Here is a 17,198-nt window from a genome sequence, read left to right as displayed (position 1 = left end):
AGCAAACTGAACATTGGCAAATCCCCCGGCCCAGATGGCATTCACCCATGGATATTGAGGGAATTGAGCTCAGTAACTGACAGATCTACTGTATCTCATCTTCATACACTCACTTGTACTTTTCACTTTTTACTTTATTCTTATTTTTTATTCATTTTCGTTTTTTCACATATTTTATTTTTTTCTGCTCATTATTTCTCCCTTTGTCCTGACACCCTTTCACACAGTGTCAGTATTCGTTCATTTACATATTATTTGCTAATATTTCCACAAGTCCTTACCATAATGTATGTGCACATTAATAACTTTTATTCACTGACTCTGGCACTCAGCACTTTGTACAATTTTATTTGCATATAATCCTTTTGATTGGCGCCTGGTAACAGCTTTCATTCTGTTCCCTCCCCATTCCTTCAAGTCTGTTTTTTTCTTACGATGTGATTCCATGCCTTTTATGCCAGAACAATGTCCTTATACATGGCTGTTTCCAGCTGAATTCTTAAATATGGCCGCCTATGTGCGCATGCACGCTGTGCTCCTATGCCTTTCTGCACTGTCAGGTCATCTGTTATGTGATTCATGCGTGTCTATGGTGTCACTGGGTTTGATTTACCCGACATGCATGCCGCTATGATGTTGGTGGGTAGAAGCAAATCATAATGACGTGGGCAACAGTAACCATGCTCCACTGTAATTGGCAGATGAGATTAAATAGCTAATGGGACAGGACTCCAATGGCAATTCCTCTTGAGAAAGCTGATATGCTAAACGTGCGTCGGGGGAGCGTGGTAGGTTCATCTTATCCTCCCTTACTATGGGTAAGCATTGCAACAGTATTGAACTGGACATGTCCACATTGGTTATGACTAGTGATGGGCGAGCACTAAAATGCTCGGGTGGTCATTGCTCGGGTCGAGCAAATTGGAATACTCGGGTACTCGGACAGAACAATGAGCCCAATGTAAGTCTATAGGAGACCCGAGCATTTTTACCGCGATCCCCCGGGGGTCCTTTTAAGGTCTAAAAACATCTGAAAATGATTGAAACACTGCTCAAATGACACGGGAATATCATGGGGAAGAACCCTGGAAGCATTCCTGACTCCTAGGTCACAGTTGTAAACAATGTTGTCAGAGTTTCTTGCCATTTTTACCGGTGCAACAAAAAACATACAAAAACGAATTCAAAGTGGATTTTGCTGGGAAATGTTAAGGTGCATCCTTTCCAGGTTAATGACTTTTATATAAGGCAAAATAATTAACCCCAGACCAAAATCTTCCTCCGCCACTTGGGCTATGTTCAGACGCAGCGTTTTTGATGCGTTTTTCAACTTTAACATTGCTTTCAACCAATACAAATGCATTCACTGGGAAATGTCATTGGAACATTTACCAACCCTAGCTGGCCATGGGGGGTAGTACCGGATGTATTATTAGGAATGTTACTGGCCCGGCCCATCTCCCTACAATGGCATACAGTAGATTCCAACGCCATGGAGACGTCACAGTGGGATGATGTATGAAACCTGCTCTATATGTTATTTCTCACTCTAGGAGGACTGTTGTTTCTGTTGTAGAGTGTTCTCTTTGGTGGTGGCACGGCTCTCCTGGTATATTCCCGGCGAGCTCCCACCACCGATTTGTAAAGTTAACTATGTTTATTTTTTTATTGTTCTCTGTTACCTCCTTTAATACCTGTTCATGCCTGCGGCTTCCTGGGACCGAAAGGGATGGACACACCGTACTACTACACACCGTGCTGACCTCACCCTAGGACCCAGGATAAGTATACCCCACACATCAGATTCTGACACCATTTACACCTCACCGCACTTATGATTCTTGCCGTGGAACGTTGCAGGCCTTAACACCACCCTTAAATGCAGTTCTAATACATATAAAATGATTCCGACCAGATGTGATTTTTCTTCAGGAGACGCACTATTGCCACAATCTTATCGCCAACTCTCACTCCTCAACCACGACTATAAACTCTTGGTGAGGATCCTGGTGAACTGACTGCAGATGCTGCTACCTGGCCTCCTATGTGAGGCTCAAACAGGATTTAGCCAGGGACAGAGCAGTGTGGCAAATATTCGCATGGCGGTCGCAGCCACGGTCCTGGCTCAAGATGAATTGAGGCCACCTGCAATGCTGATGAGTCTCGATGCCAAAAAGGCCTTTGACAAAGTGTCATGGCCTCTTCTATACAGAGTCCTGGATAGGGAAAATCTCAGCCCGATGTTCTTACAATATAATCTTTAATAAATAATCTTTATTTTTATATAGCGCTAACATATTCCGCAGCACTTTACAGTATGCACACATTTTCATCACTGTCCCCGATGAGGCTCACAATCTAAATTCCCTATCAGTATGTCTTTAGAGTGTGGGAGGAAACCGGAGTACCCGGAGGAAACCCACGCAAACACGGGGAGAACATACAAACTCCTTGCAGATGTTGTCCTTGGTGGGATTCGAACCCAGGACCCCAGCTAACCACTGAGCCACCGTGCTGCCCTATGCCACAATATGTTCACTACCTCCATGCAAACCTTATACTCAGGTGTCAGTCAATGGATACGATGCGCCATCAATTGATCTTTTTTGGGGAGTTAAATAAGGATAAAATTTTGGAAAATTGATGTCATATCTTGGAATATTTTGAAGTATTCGCTCGTTAGATCGTCGGGGCCGGGGGACTTATTATTTTTCATTCCTCTAATTGTTTGCTGCATTTCTGTTTGGGATATTGGTTGATTCAACATGTGTAATAAGTCTTCCGGTATTTAATAAGTTTTACGCTCTTTAAGAACTCATTTATTAGTTGGGGGGTGGGTTGTGGTATTGCGGTATTTTCCTGCAGATTACAGAGGGAGGAATAGTATTCTGAGAAGATTTTAGCAATTTAGGGTTATATATTATATTTTTTTGGTCGCCCTGTACGTGGGACAATCTTTGGTCATTTTGGCTGTGATTTTGTTGGCTAAAATTTTGCCCGTTTGTTTCCCTGCCAGTAATATTTGGCTTTACTTTTCCATAGATTGTGCTCGTATTTGTGTTGGAGCAGTTGGTATAGTTCATACCTTAGTTTCTGTAATGTTTGGAGGATTGTGTTTGTGGGGCTACGTTTGTGTGCCTCTTCTAGCGCGCTATGTTTTGATTAATTTCCTCTATTTGGCGTAGTGTCGCTTTTTTATTCTGGGATGCTATTTTACCCCGGATGTTGGCCTTGTGGGCGCACCATACTGTAGATACGGACACATCAGGTGTGTTATTAATTGTGAAATATTCTGATAATGCTTCCTGAAATTGGGGCCTAATTTTATGGGATGTGATTAGGTAGTTATTTACTCTCCATGGGGAATATGTCGGATAGTTGTGTCCCTCTGTAATTTGACCGGAGACATGGTCCGACCAGGTTATGTTCCCTATCGTGGCCTTTTGGACGTCCTGTAATAACCATTTATCTGTCACCATTAGGTCAATTCTGGAGTCGCCTCTATGGGAGTGTGAGTAGATGGTGTAATCCTGCTCGGAGGCGTGTAGAACCCACCAGACATCATAGAGTTCTTCCGCTAGGAGGGTCTGAGAGAGTGATTGGGTATTTTCTTTCTTTTGAGGGGGTAGCGATTTATCAATGTTAGGACATCGGGTGATGGTAAAGTCCCTGCAGACTAACAGGGCGCCTTTTTTAACCTTTGCTACTACCGCCAGGGTGTCTTTAAGAAATGAAATCTGCTTGGCGTTAGGGGCGTAAATAGAGACAATTGTGTAGGTCTTGTTATTTATGGTGCAGACTAGGATGACGTATTTGCCCTCGTCGTCCACTACGCTGGTGATTAGCAGGAAGGTGACGGTGTTCTTTATCGCGATTACTACTCCTCTTTTTAGTCAATTGCATGGGAATGAAAGACATTTGGAAAATTTCTATTCTGCAGTCTGGGGGCGTCAGTGCTATATAGGTGGGTGTCCTGAACGCACAATACATCTGCTTTTAGGGATTTGGCCTCTTTCCATAGAAGGGATCTTCTCAATGGACTATTCAGTCCCTCTACATTAATGCTAGAAATGTGAAGAACCATGTACAGATTACAGATACAATCTATGTGTCACCACTAGACAATTAGGAAAAAATGGGGGAATAACAAACATATTTTTTTAATTTTGTGAAAAAACTGTAACAGTTTCAAAAATAGAGTTTGGTTCTAAGTGAATCTCCTGGATATGCTCCTCTATCCAGTATATAGTGGGGGTATTGGGGGCTGATATGCTCCTCTATCCAGTATATAGTGGGGGCATTGGGGGCTGATATGCTCCTCTATCCAGTATATAGTGGGGGTATTGGGGGCTGATATGCTCCTCTATCCAGTATATAGTGGGGGCATTGGGGGCTGATATGCTCCTCTATCCAGTATATAGTGGGGGTATTGGGGGCTGATATGCTCCTCTATCCAGTATATAGTGGGGGCTTTGGGGGCTGATATGCTCCTCTATCCAGTATATAGTGGGGGCATTGGGGGCTGATATTCTCCTCTATCCAGTATATAGTGGGGGCTTTGGGGGCTGATATGCTCCTCTATCCAGTATATAGTGGGGGTATTGGGGGCTGATATGCTCCTCTATCCAGTATATAGTGGGGGCTTTGGGGGCTGATATGCTCCTCTATCCAGTATATAGTGGGGGCATTGGGGGCTGATATTCTCCTCTATCCAGTATATAGTGGGGGTATTGGGGGCTGATATGCTCCTCTATCCAGTATATAGTGGGGGGTATTGGGGGCTGATATGCTCCTCTATCCAGTATATAGTGGGGGTATTGGGGGCTGATATTCTCCTCTATCCAGTATATAGTGGGGGCTTTGGGGGCTGATATGCTCCTCTATCCAGTATATAGTGGGGGCATTGGGGGCTGATATTCTCCTCTATCCAGTATATAGTGGGGGTATTGGGGGCTGATATGCTCCGCTATCCAGTATATAGTGGGGGCATTGGGGGCTGATATGCTCCTCTGTCCAGTATATAGTGGGGGCATTGGGGGCTGATATGCTCCTCTATCCAGTATATAGTGGGGGCATTGGGGGCTGATATGTTCCTCTATCCGGTATATAGTGGGGGGTATTGGGGGCTGATATGCTCCTCTATCCAGTATATAGTGGGGGCATTGGGGGCTGATATGCTCCTCTATCCAGTATATAGTGGGGGGGTATTGGGGGCTGATATGTTCCTCTATCCGGTATATAGTGGGGGGTATTGGGGGCTGATATGCTCCTCTATCCAGTATATAGTGGGGGCATTGGGGGCTGATATGCTCCTCTATCCAGTATATAGAGGGGGTATTGGGGGCTGATATGCTCCTCTATCCAGTATATAGTGGAGGTATTGGGGGCTGATATGCTCCTCTATCCAGTATATAGTGGGGGGCATTGGGGACTGATATGCTCCTCTATCCAGTATATAGTGGGGGCATTGGGGGCTGATATGTTCCTCTATCCGGTATATAGTGGGGGGTATTGGGGGCTGATATGCTCCTCTATCCAGTATATAGTGGGGGCATTGGGGCTGATATGCTCCTCTATCCAGTATATAGAGGGGGCATTGGGGCTGATATGCTCCTCTATCCAGTATATAGTGGGGGGTATTGGGGGCTGATATGCTCCTCTATCCAGTATATAGTGGGGGCATTGGGGGCTGATATGCTCCTCTATCCAGTATATAGTGGGGGGTATTGGGGGCTGATATGCTCCTCTATCCAGTATATAGTGGGGGGTATTGGGGGCTGATATGCTCCTCTATCCAGTATATAGTGGGGGGTATTGGGGGCTGATATGCTCCTCTATCCAGTATATAGTGGGGGGTATTGGGGCTGATATGCTCCTCTATCCAGTATATAGTGGGGGGTATTGGGGGCTGATATGCTCCTCTATCCAGTATATAGTGGGGGGTATTGGGGGCTGATATGCTCCTCTATCCAGTATATAGTGGGGGGTATTGGGGGCTGATATGCTCCTCTATCCAGTATATAGTGGGGGCATTGGGGGCTGATATGCTCCTCTATCCAGTATATAGAGGGGGTATTGGGGGCTGATATGCTCCGCTATCCAGTATATAGTGGGGGCATTGGGGGCTGATATGCTCCTCTATCCAGTATATAGAGGGGGTATTGGGGGCTGATATGCTCCGCTATCCAGTATATAGTGGGGGCATTGGGGGCTGATATGCTCCGCTATCCAGTATATAGTGGGGGGCATTGGGGGCTGATATGCTCCGCTATCCAGTATATAGTGGAGGTATTGGGGGCTGATATGCTCCTCTATCCAGTATATAGTGGAGGTATTGGGGGCTGATATGCTCCTCTATCCAGTATATAGTGGGGGGTATTGGGGGCTGATATGCTCCTCTATCCAGTATATAGTGGGGGCATTGGGGGCTGATATGCTCCTCTATCCAGTATATAGTGTGGGCATTGGGGGCTGATATGCTCCTCTGTCCAGTATATAGAGGGGGTATTGGGGGCTGATATGCTCCTCTATCCAGTATATAGTGGGGGCATTGGGGGCTGATATGCTCCTCTATCCAGTATATAGTGGGGGTATTGGGGGCTGATATTCTCCTCTATCCAGTATATAGTGGGGGGTATTGGGGGCTGATATGCTCCGCTATCCAGTATATAGTGGGGGGTATTGGGGCTGATATTCTCCTCTATCCAGTATATAGAGGGGGCATTGGGGGCTGATATACTCCTCTATCCAGTATATAGTGGAGGTATTGGGGGCTGATATGCTCCGCTATCCAGTATATAGTGGGGGGTATTGGGGGCTGATATTCTCCTCTATCCAGTATATAGTGGGGGGTATTGGGGGCTGATATGCTCCGCTATCCAGTATTTAGTGGGGGGCATTGGGGGCTGATATGCTCCGCTATCCAGTATATAGTGGAGGTATTGGGGGCTGATATGCTCCTCTATCCAGTATATAGTGGGGGGTATTGGGGGCTGATATCTCTATCCAGTATATAGTGGGGGGCATTGGGGACTGATATGCTCCTCTATCCAGTATATAGTGGGGGCATTGGGGGCTGATATGTTCCTCTATCCGGTATATAGTGGGGGGTATTGGGGGCTGATATGCTCCGCTATCCAGTATATAGTGGGGGGTATTGGGGCTGATATTCTCCTCTATCCAGTATATAGAGGGGGTATTGGGGGCTGATATGCTCTGCTATCCAGTATATAGTGGGGGGTATTGGGGGCTGATATTCTCCTCTATCCAGTATATAGTGGGGGGTATTGGGGCTGATATGCTCCTCTATCTAGTATATAGTGGGGGCATTGGGGGCTGATATGCTCCTCTGTCCAGTATATAGTGGGGGGTATTGGCGGCCGATATGCTCTGCTATCCAGTATATAGTGGGGGCATTGGGGGCTGATATGCTCCTCTGTCCAGTATATAGTGGGGGGGGGGGTGAAGAGAAACAAAAAAACCTCTCCTCTCGTGCCTCCACAGACCATGGTGAAAAATAGTCTTGTATTCTCTTCTCTTGTTCATGTCCACTCCTTCATCAGGGTGGGCGGCATCTTCTTCAGCGGGGAGCTGGTATCCTCGTCCACTGTCGCCAGCGACCACTTCTGCAGCAGAGACATGGCCTCTCAGGGGGAAGTCAGGACCTGTGTGACCCCATTCTTGGTGACGATCACCGGGTAGCCCCACTTGTACGTGATCCTGTTGTCCCGTAGGATCTTGGTGGCTGTGGAGAACACCCGCCTTCTGTTCAGGATGACGGCGGATAGGTCGGTGAACACCATGATGCTCTTGAACCTCTGGGAGCTCCGGTCCGCCCGCTGCAGCTTTTATAATGGTTTCTTTAAAATGATAAAAATGAAGCCTGGCAATTACATCCCTGAGCACAGAACGGGGGCATTTTTGGGTTTGGGGAACCTGTACGCTCTGTCTATTATGAGGTCTCGCTCTTCCGCCTCGGAGACTAGTGCGGTAAAGAAATATTAGGAACTTCTTCAACGCGTCTGCAGTAACGCTTTCTGGTATCCACCTGAAGCGCAGATTGTTGCGCATGGAGCGGTCCTCCAAATCCGCCAGCTTTAGTTTTAGGGCGGTGATCTCCTCATCTGCCTCATAATGAGAGTCCAATAAGTGGTTGTGGGCTGTGGTGACTCCTCCAGCTTCTCCTCAGGCTGTTCTGTCCCCTATGTGCCCAATGTCTTTCTGTAGTGCAGTGAAGGCTGAGGTAATGTCACTATGTATAGCCTGCTTTAGATCTCCCAGCAGGGACTTCAGTGTGGCCTCAGTGACGGGGTGGAGGGGTGCCCTGTGTCAGGTGCATATGCTTGTGTTTTGTGCTTCTCCGGCTCCTGGGTGAAGATCTGCCCGATCTCTCCTGTGCCTGCTCCGCTGCACTCATGCCCCTCTCCTGTGAGGTCTGACCCGGTGTCAGGAGATCAGACCCCCCCAGAGCGCTACACACCGCTGCTGGCCGCATGGTGAGTGCTGCGGCGGCCATCTTGGATTTTCCCAGGCTCCGGCAAAATGACCGGTATCCTGCCCAGCGCTGCTCCAATGCTCCTCGTGACGCGCCCCATCAGTGCCCGGACCCCGTCTGAGGTCGTGGTGAGTGGAATTGCGGGTTTCCCCCACCGTTAGTTGCTGCTGGGGCCCGGAGCTAGCGTTCTCTGCGCCCACTCAGCTCCTCATCCAGACATGCCCCCCGTGTCCTCTCTTTATATAAGCTATTCATCTATAAGTGCACAGGATCTATTCCCCTTATACACCGATATCCAGTGATAGATCTACAATCCGGTTACATATATCTATGTATGGATTTATCTTACACTCAATAAATACGGTGCACTTATCTCATGTCCCCCTTGATAGTGACGCTCTCTTAGGATACATGTTACTCTATGATGGCACTTTTGCACATGGCCACTAGATGGCGCTACAACATTTGACATTTAGAACACATGACACATGCACAAAAACTGAACGGGTCATAAGACCCTGTTCACACCACCCAAGAACTAAGACACAACAACAGAACACAGTTTGACAAACGTGCATAAATACTCTGCTGTAAAACATATGTAACTGTAAGTAGCAAGTGCTAGTAAAAGATGTTAACAAAACCAGGGTATTTTGTTGATACGTTTTTTTGCAAAAAAATGTACGCTAAGCCACTCCGCCGCGTCAAGGCATACCCTTCTCGGAGCAGTCCTATCTAATATATTTAAAAACCTGAACATGTGAATAATACCTTCATGAGCAGGGTTCAGAAAGGTGCTGCCCGGTATGGGCTCGCTGGGCAAAATGGCTTTTTATGCATGTCCCAAAGGAGAGAGGCGGGGATCTCCCAAAGCTTGCATAAGCAAGAAATCAATGGATTCAGAACACATGACACATGCACAAAAACTGAACGGGTCATAAGACCCTGTTCACACCACCCAAGAACTAAGACACAACAACAGAACACAGTTTGACAAACGTGCATAAATACTCTGCTGTAAAACATATGTAACTGTAAGTAGCAAGTGCTAGTAAAAGATGTTAACAAAACCAGGGTATTTTGTTGATACGTTTTTTTGCAAAAAAATGTACGCTAAGCCACTCCGCCGCGTCAAGGCATACCCTTCTCGGAGCAGTCCTATCTAATATATTTAAAAACCTGAACATGTGAATAATACCTTCATGAGCAGGGTTCAGAAAGGTGCTGCCCGGTATGGGCTCGCTGGGCAAAATGGCTTTTTATGCATGTCCCAAAGGAGAGAGGCGGGGATCTCCCAAAGCTTGCATAAGCAAGAAATCAATGGATTCAGAACACATGACACATGCACAAAAACTGAACGGGTCATAAGACCCTGTTCACACCACCCAAGAACTAAGACACAACAACAGAACACAGTTTGACAAACGTGCATAAATACTCTGCTGTAAAACATATGTAACTGTAAGTAGCAAGTGCTAGTAAAAGATGTTAACAAAACCAGGGTATTTTGTTGATACGTTTTTTTGCAAAAAAATGTACGCTAAGCCACTCCGCCGCGTCAAGGCATACCCTTCTCGAAGCAGTCCTATCTAATATATTTAAAAACCTGAACATGTGAATAATACCTTCATGAGCAGGGTTCAGAAAGGTGCTGCCCGGTATGGGCTCGCTGGGCAAAATGGCTTTTTATGCATGTCCCAAAGGAGAGAGGCGGGGATCTCCCAAAGCTAGCATAAGCAAGAAATCAATGGATTCAGAACACATGACACATGCACAAAAACTGAACGGGTCATAAGACCCTGTTCACACCACCCAAGAACTAAGACACAACAACAGAACACAGTTTGACAAACGTGCATAAATACTCTGCTGTAAAACATATGTAACTGTAAGTAGCAAGTGCTAGTAAAAGATGTTAACAAAACCAGGGTATTTTGTTGATACGTTTTTTTGCAAAAAAATGTACGCTAAGCCACTCCGCCGCGTCAAGGCATACCCTTCTCGGATCAGTCCTATCTAATATATTTAAAAACCTGAACATGTGAATAATACCTTCATGAGCAGGGTTCAGAAAGGTGCTGCCCGGTATGGGCTCGCTGGGCAAAATGGCTTTTTATGCATGTCCCAAAGGAGAGAGGCGGGGATCTCCCAAAGCTTGCATAAGCAAGAAATCAATGGATTCAGAACACATGACACATGCACAAAAACTGAACGGGTCATAAGACCCTGTTCACACCACCCAAGAACTAAGACACAACAACAGAACACAGTTTGACAAACGTGCATAAATACTCTGCTGTAAAACATATGTAACTGTAAGTAGCAAGTGCTAGTAAAAGATGTTAACAAAACCAGGGTATTTTGTTGATACGTTTTTTTGCAAAAAAATGTACGCTAAGCCACTCCGCCGCGTCAAGGCATACCCTTCTCGGAGCAGTCCTATCTAATATATTTAAAAACCTGAACATGTGAATAATACCTTCATGAGCAGGGTTCAGAAAGGTGCTGCCCGGTATGGGCTCGCTGGGCAAAATGGCTTTTTATGCATGTCCCAAAGGAGAGAGGCGGGGATCTCCCAAAGCTTGCATAAGCAAGAAATCAATGGATTCAGAACACATGACACATGCACAAAAACTGAACGGGTCATAAGACCCTGTTCACACCACCCAAGAACTAAGACACAACAACAGAACACAGTTGGACAAACGTGCATAAATACTCTGCTGTAAAACATATGTAACTGTAAGTAGCAAGTGCTAGTAAAAGATGTTAACAAAACCAGGGTATTTTGTTGATACGTTTTTTTGCAAAAAAATGTACGCTAAGCCACTCCGCCGCGTCAAGGCATACCCTTCTCGGAGCAGTCCTATCTAATATATTTAAAAACCTGAACATGTGAATAATACCTTCATGAGCAGGGTTCAGAAAGGTGCTGCCCGGTATGGGCTCGCTGGGCAAAATGGCTTTTTATGCATGTCCCAAAGGAGAGAGGCGGGGATCTCCCAAAGCTTGCATAAGCAAGAAATCAATGGATTCAGAACACATGACATATGCACAAAAACTGAACGGGTCATAAGACCCTGTTCACACCACCCAAGAACTAAGACGCGGCGGAGTGGCTTAGCGTACATTTTTTTGCAAAAAAACGTATCAACAAAATACCCTGGTTTTGTTAACATCTTTTACTAGCACTTGCTACTTACAGTTACATATGTTTTACAGCAGAGTATTTATGCACGTTTGTCAAACTGTGTTCTGTTGTTGTGTCTTAGTTCTTGGGTGGTGTGAACAGGGTCTTATGACCCGTTCAGTTTTTGTGCATGTGTCATGTGTTCTGAATCCATTGATTTCTTGCTTATGCAAGCTTTGGGAGATCCCCGCCTCTCTCCTTTGGGACATGCATAAAAAGCCATTTTGCCCAGCGAGCCCATACCGGGCAGCACCTTTCTGAACCCTGCTCATGAAGGTATGTAAAATAATGCATATCCTGTAAAATACTCAGGACTAGTTACCAGATAAAAATATAGTGGTTTATTTGGTTTCTTCCATCAAAGAAAGGTTATTACAGAAAAACAGGTGAATAAAAATAGGTGAAAGAGAAATTGTCCATTAGATCATGCTCTGAGATCCCAAATGGCAAAAGCAACATGTATTCTTCTTCTCTCCGAGATCCTGAATAGCAAATGGCTGCTGTGTCTCAGTTCGGCTTCTCACATCGCCGTCAAGTAATATACCAGCTGTTATGTCATGTCATCTTGCGTCTGTCTCTCATGATGGTGAGGGAAGAAGAGGAGCGACCTCTACAGTTAGCCATGAATTATATACGTCTCCTAAAGCACGTGGTCTCTACATATATGGAGCTGTCTTTCTACCATGAGCCAAGCTTAAAAATAGCCTATGTCATGTAAGCTAAAGCAATGTACAGAACTGGGTCTTATAAGAAATTAACGGATTATTAATATTTAACAATTCCCCCTTTTGAGGGAGACAGACATTAATTGGAACCCTCAAATATAACAAGATCTTCTTTCTTCTTTTCTTCTTCTTTGACAAAATAATTTAATATCAATAATAATAATAATAATAATAATATCAGATTACCGTTATAAGTACTCAATGACATAATTGATGTGAATTCATGTTATGGTAAGTCGTGAACAATATTCATATAAAATATGTATAATTATACTTCCCTAAGTCTAAATTGAAGCATCTCAGGTCCAGTCATCATCATCTGATGTCATCTGGTCTTCATTTTGATGTCTTCTGTCTTCTTCTTGGTTCTTTTAAAAATACAGTTTTCTTATAGCATATAGATGTGTTGTGTATCAAATCAAAGTCCATAATTTCAAATGTTAATACGAAAACAAAGTCTATGCATGAAATGCAGCTTTAATATCTGTGCAGTGTCATCTTTAAAAACCTGGGCTTACATTGGCTCGCCTTGGACATTCTGGAATCCTCCATCGGTACTGGTCTTTGAACAGGTGTGACGTCTTTGGTCAGCAAAGCAAGGGTTAAAATGACTCTTCCTTGCTAAACATAGCACCATAACCAGTCCTTGTCCTAATGCACAGGACATATGTCAGGGTTGTAGCTTCCTGATAATTACCTTCATTGTTCACCAGCTTTCATTGAAGCTTTTCAGGTGATTGAAAACCTCTGGAACTTGATAAGAACGTGATAACACCGTTCATCTCAGCATCATAGGATCATCGTCCTCTGGTTGTCAGGTTAGACACTTTAATTGTGACTGTCGGTGGTGGATACTGCACTTGTGACTGTCAGTGGTGGATACTGCATTTGTAATTAACACAGTCTATTACTCAGTAATCATAGCTTTGTTACCTTCTGGGATTTCTGGATCGCGGCATTCTTCTTCTTGCAACTGATAAAAATCAATGAAGTTTAGAAATGTGAAAAGTCTTTATTAACATAATTTCAGTATCTTGCTTGAAGTCTTCATTCCCTATTCTATACCAAATCTGGTAATTTCCCTATCCCATAATATCACAGCGTACCATAGCAATCAGTAATATCCATATAATTATTATCAGAATTTGTACTGTATATGGATTTCAATATTTGAAATAATAAACCAATAATAAATGATAATACATTATTATCCATTTTTTTTTATGTGATAGAACATTTTTTTTATGTCATAGGTGTAATTACCTTTTTCAACCCATAGGTGTCACTGTGTTTTATGTAACCAGTGTTTTCATCTTTATTAATAAGGAATATATTTATTATACTAATAATATGTAGGAATGTATAGCCATGAACCAAAATAAGAATATATGAGTGAGCGAATGAATGAATAAAAGAATTGTTGCATATAACTCAGAAGTGAAACATTTTCTTAGTAATAGAACCATATAATTGCTATATTTAATGAAGCAATATTCTCAGTAGATATTACTTTACTAAATATTGGTGAAAGAATTAAAAATAATGAAAAATAAGAATGAAAAATAAGAATAAGAATAAGGCCTTTATGTTGATGCAGAGTAGTTATGTCTTCAGTAACATATACCCTTAATATTTCCATGATCTGGATTATTTCATAATTGTCATAAACTTGTGTTACCAAAATATTCAAATTATGCAACTTTGCATGTAATTCCTCTTAGTGTAAAGAAATGACTCTTTATAATACTTGTTATTATACCCAATACTTATACCATTGTACCTTATTAATATTTTTTTTTCCTATTAAAATGTGTGAAGAAGAGGTATTAATCAAATGTGATTATGTAGTCAGGATAAAAAACATATTTCCCCCTTAATACCAAAAAATATTGTTTCATGAAATAATTCATTTATCAAAACCAAAATTAAAAATAATTAATGTATAAATTATGTGAATTTATACTTGCTTATACCATTATTTGTCTGAAGATGTGTAACCATCAAAATTAATTTGAATATCATAAAATTATCCTTTGGAAAAATTAATTTAAATGTAGTTTAAGATTAACACACTTGGACAGAGAAGGAAGGTCCACTATTCCCAGATGCAGCTGGTGAATACCAGGCTCTGTGCTGGTGCCTGTTTAAAAGAGCTAAAGCTGATAAGGAAAGAATAGATTTTCTTCCTAAACTATTTCCTATTTTGTTGTGCGATTGCACTTATCCACAATTAACTAAATCAAGAAATAATAATTACTATAGAAATATAGAAATATATGTTTGTATAGATAATATTTCATTATGTATCTTAATATTCTAATAATTTCCTAAAGATAAAAGCTTTGGGGGGTTTTTTTTTTTTTCTTTCTCTCATGCATTCAGGATCCTGAGGTCTCACAAACGTATCACATTACTCGCTCAGCAGCTGCTCATACACTCAGTCACTGTCACTCAGACTGTGTCACATATTAAGTTTAAACCAAATACCTCACATATGAAGGTGTGATGAATACACGTATTTTAACCCAAATTATCCTAATTATCAATGCATTGTAAACTATTTCAATTTAGTCTCTTAATATTTCTTTGAATATTCCCCAAATACACATGACATAAATATATGTATAGCTATACTTGACATTTAGGCGTGGAAAAAAAATTCCATTGCTTTGCAAAAGTTGAGACCCCCTTTAAAATTCTTTTCCTAAGGAACAGGGACATAGTATACTGGTATACTTGTATTATTAGAACAAGGTTCAAATTCCCCTGCTGTGGTAGTCATTCAAACCATGCAGTAAAAAAGCACACACCCAGAACATTTTAAAAAGCAATTGGTTATTTCCTTTTAAGGGTTAGATATATAAAATCATGCAATTATTGCAACATCCTGTGTAAATAAAGGCATAAATTCTTGGAAGAGAATTTTTCTCGATTAAGTCCTGCTTTGAAATGAAAATTCTAAGGAAACATAAAAAAATAAGGTTAATATCATATTCATATTCTAAATATTATTACTGATGTAGATTTTAATTTTCATTAAAAAATACAGTTCTACTATTTCTACTTCTACAAACACTCTATATATACTGTATGACTATGTATATATCCACAAACCATAAAACTACAGGATTATACTCTATAAAATAATTACATATAACTCACTAATTGTATAACACTGTTACACAATATATATATATATAATTACTTTTTCTAGCCAATTCCTACACCCATACTTATTTCTCTGCAAAAAATATCCTGAAAGGTTCTTGCCATTTTAAAGCTGATAGATTCTTGGAGCAGAGTATTCAGTTTACAGGCCATGATGTCACTCACCACCTGTTTCTGTCTGTTAAATTCGGCCATCTTTGTTACAGAAAGAAAATCAGAACTCATCATTTTTCTTAATTCAATTTGTGTCTTTTCGGTGTTCTTTTGCATCATTCCATATGGTTTATAACAAACATGTGATTTTCTTTTTCTTTCTTCGTAGATTTGATTTTGGGGAAAACTCATTTTAGAAGGTTTTGCTAATACCGGCTTCTGATAAGATTTTACTCTGCCTGTCTTTACAAAATTAGCACAATTTACTTTCCTCTCACGATTCTCGTGTTTTCTGGCAAACTCAAGGAATTGCGCACATTCAAACAAAGAATCTTTTTGTGACGCAATAACACGAGATGCAGGATTTAGAAACCAAAATTTGCTTACAAAACTCCTTATGAGGGACGGTGTTTTGACATTCTCACTCAGCATTCTATACAAACGTTCATATATGGACATGAACGTAAAAATACATTCCTTCCGACCAATCCTTAATTTTTGAAGAATATCAATATCTGGATGATTTTCATTTGATGAACAAAAAATGAGAATTTTTAATCTGTCCTTATCAGTTAAATTCTCATGTGTCTCACCAGATAACTTTAAAGACAATCTCCTTGCAAAATTTACAGGGATCCACATTTTGAACAACTGATTCTTCTCCTCGTTAGATAAATCAAAGTTATCAGCACAACTTTCATAAATCTCAGAGTTTCTACAAACATCTATTTTGTTGTCATAAGCAGGAATTATTTGGCATATCTTTATCAAATCCTTCCTCACGCTACTTCGGATTTGGGCCTGTGAGTCTTCTATTTTTAGTGGTACGTCTTTCCCTTGTACGTCCTCTACGTCAGTTCTGAAGTCTCCTCCTACTTCTCCATCTTGTTCCACGTCTGCAAGGTCACCTTCAATGGCTGCTACAGACACTTGATTACAGTCAATCTCCCTAACTTTACAGCCAATCTCGAGAACATCACAACAATCATTTTTGGATTTCTCTGACACAGATCTATGAAATATATCTACCATCTGTAGAATATTTTTTAATCTCTCTCTTTCTCTATTGAAAAACTTAGAATCTAACCTCTGATTCTCGAGTTCACACTCGGCATATAAACTTAACCATAAAACTTCTGAATTAGAATTGTCTACAGACTTAAATTTCAATTTACTCTGCTTAGCAAGACAATTAATGACATCCATTTCTCTTACCTTGAAATGTCTCAGCTTGTTCCCTTTGATGGACAACGCTGGGTTCCTGTCTTCACACGTCTGGCTTAGGTCTGGTACTTTTGGCACTTGTAGTACTTCTCAATCTATCTGGTACTTCTTACTTCTAGGTTCTATGTGATTCTTGTAAGTAGTGGAATTCCCGATAACTTGCACATATGATTTGACGTTAGCAAAGTCCAATCCCCCGTGTGTGCAAGTTGAGGGAAATCCGCAAAAAAGTACAAAAATTCAG

This window comes from Dendrobates tinctorius, unplaced genomic scaffold (assembly GCF_039654945.1).
Source record: "Dendrobates tinctorius isolate UK_male_01 unplaced genomic scaffold, ASM3965494v1 ptg000126l, whole genome shotgun sequence".
NCBI classification, from domain to species: Eukaryota; Metazoa; Chordata; class Amphibia; order Anura; family Dendrobatidae; genus Dendrobates; species Dendrobates tinctorius.
Note: the sequence above shows the minus strand (reverse complement) of the source record.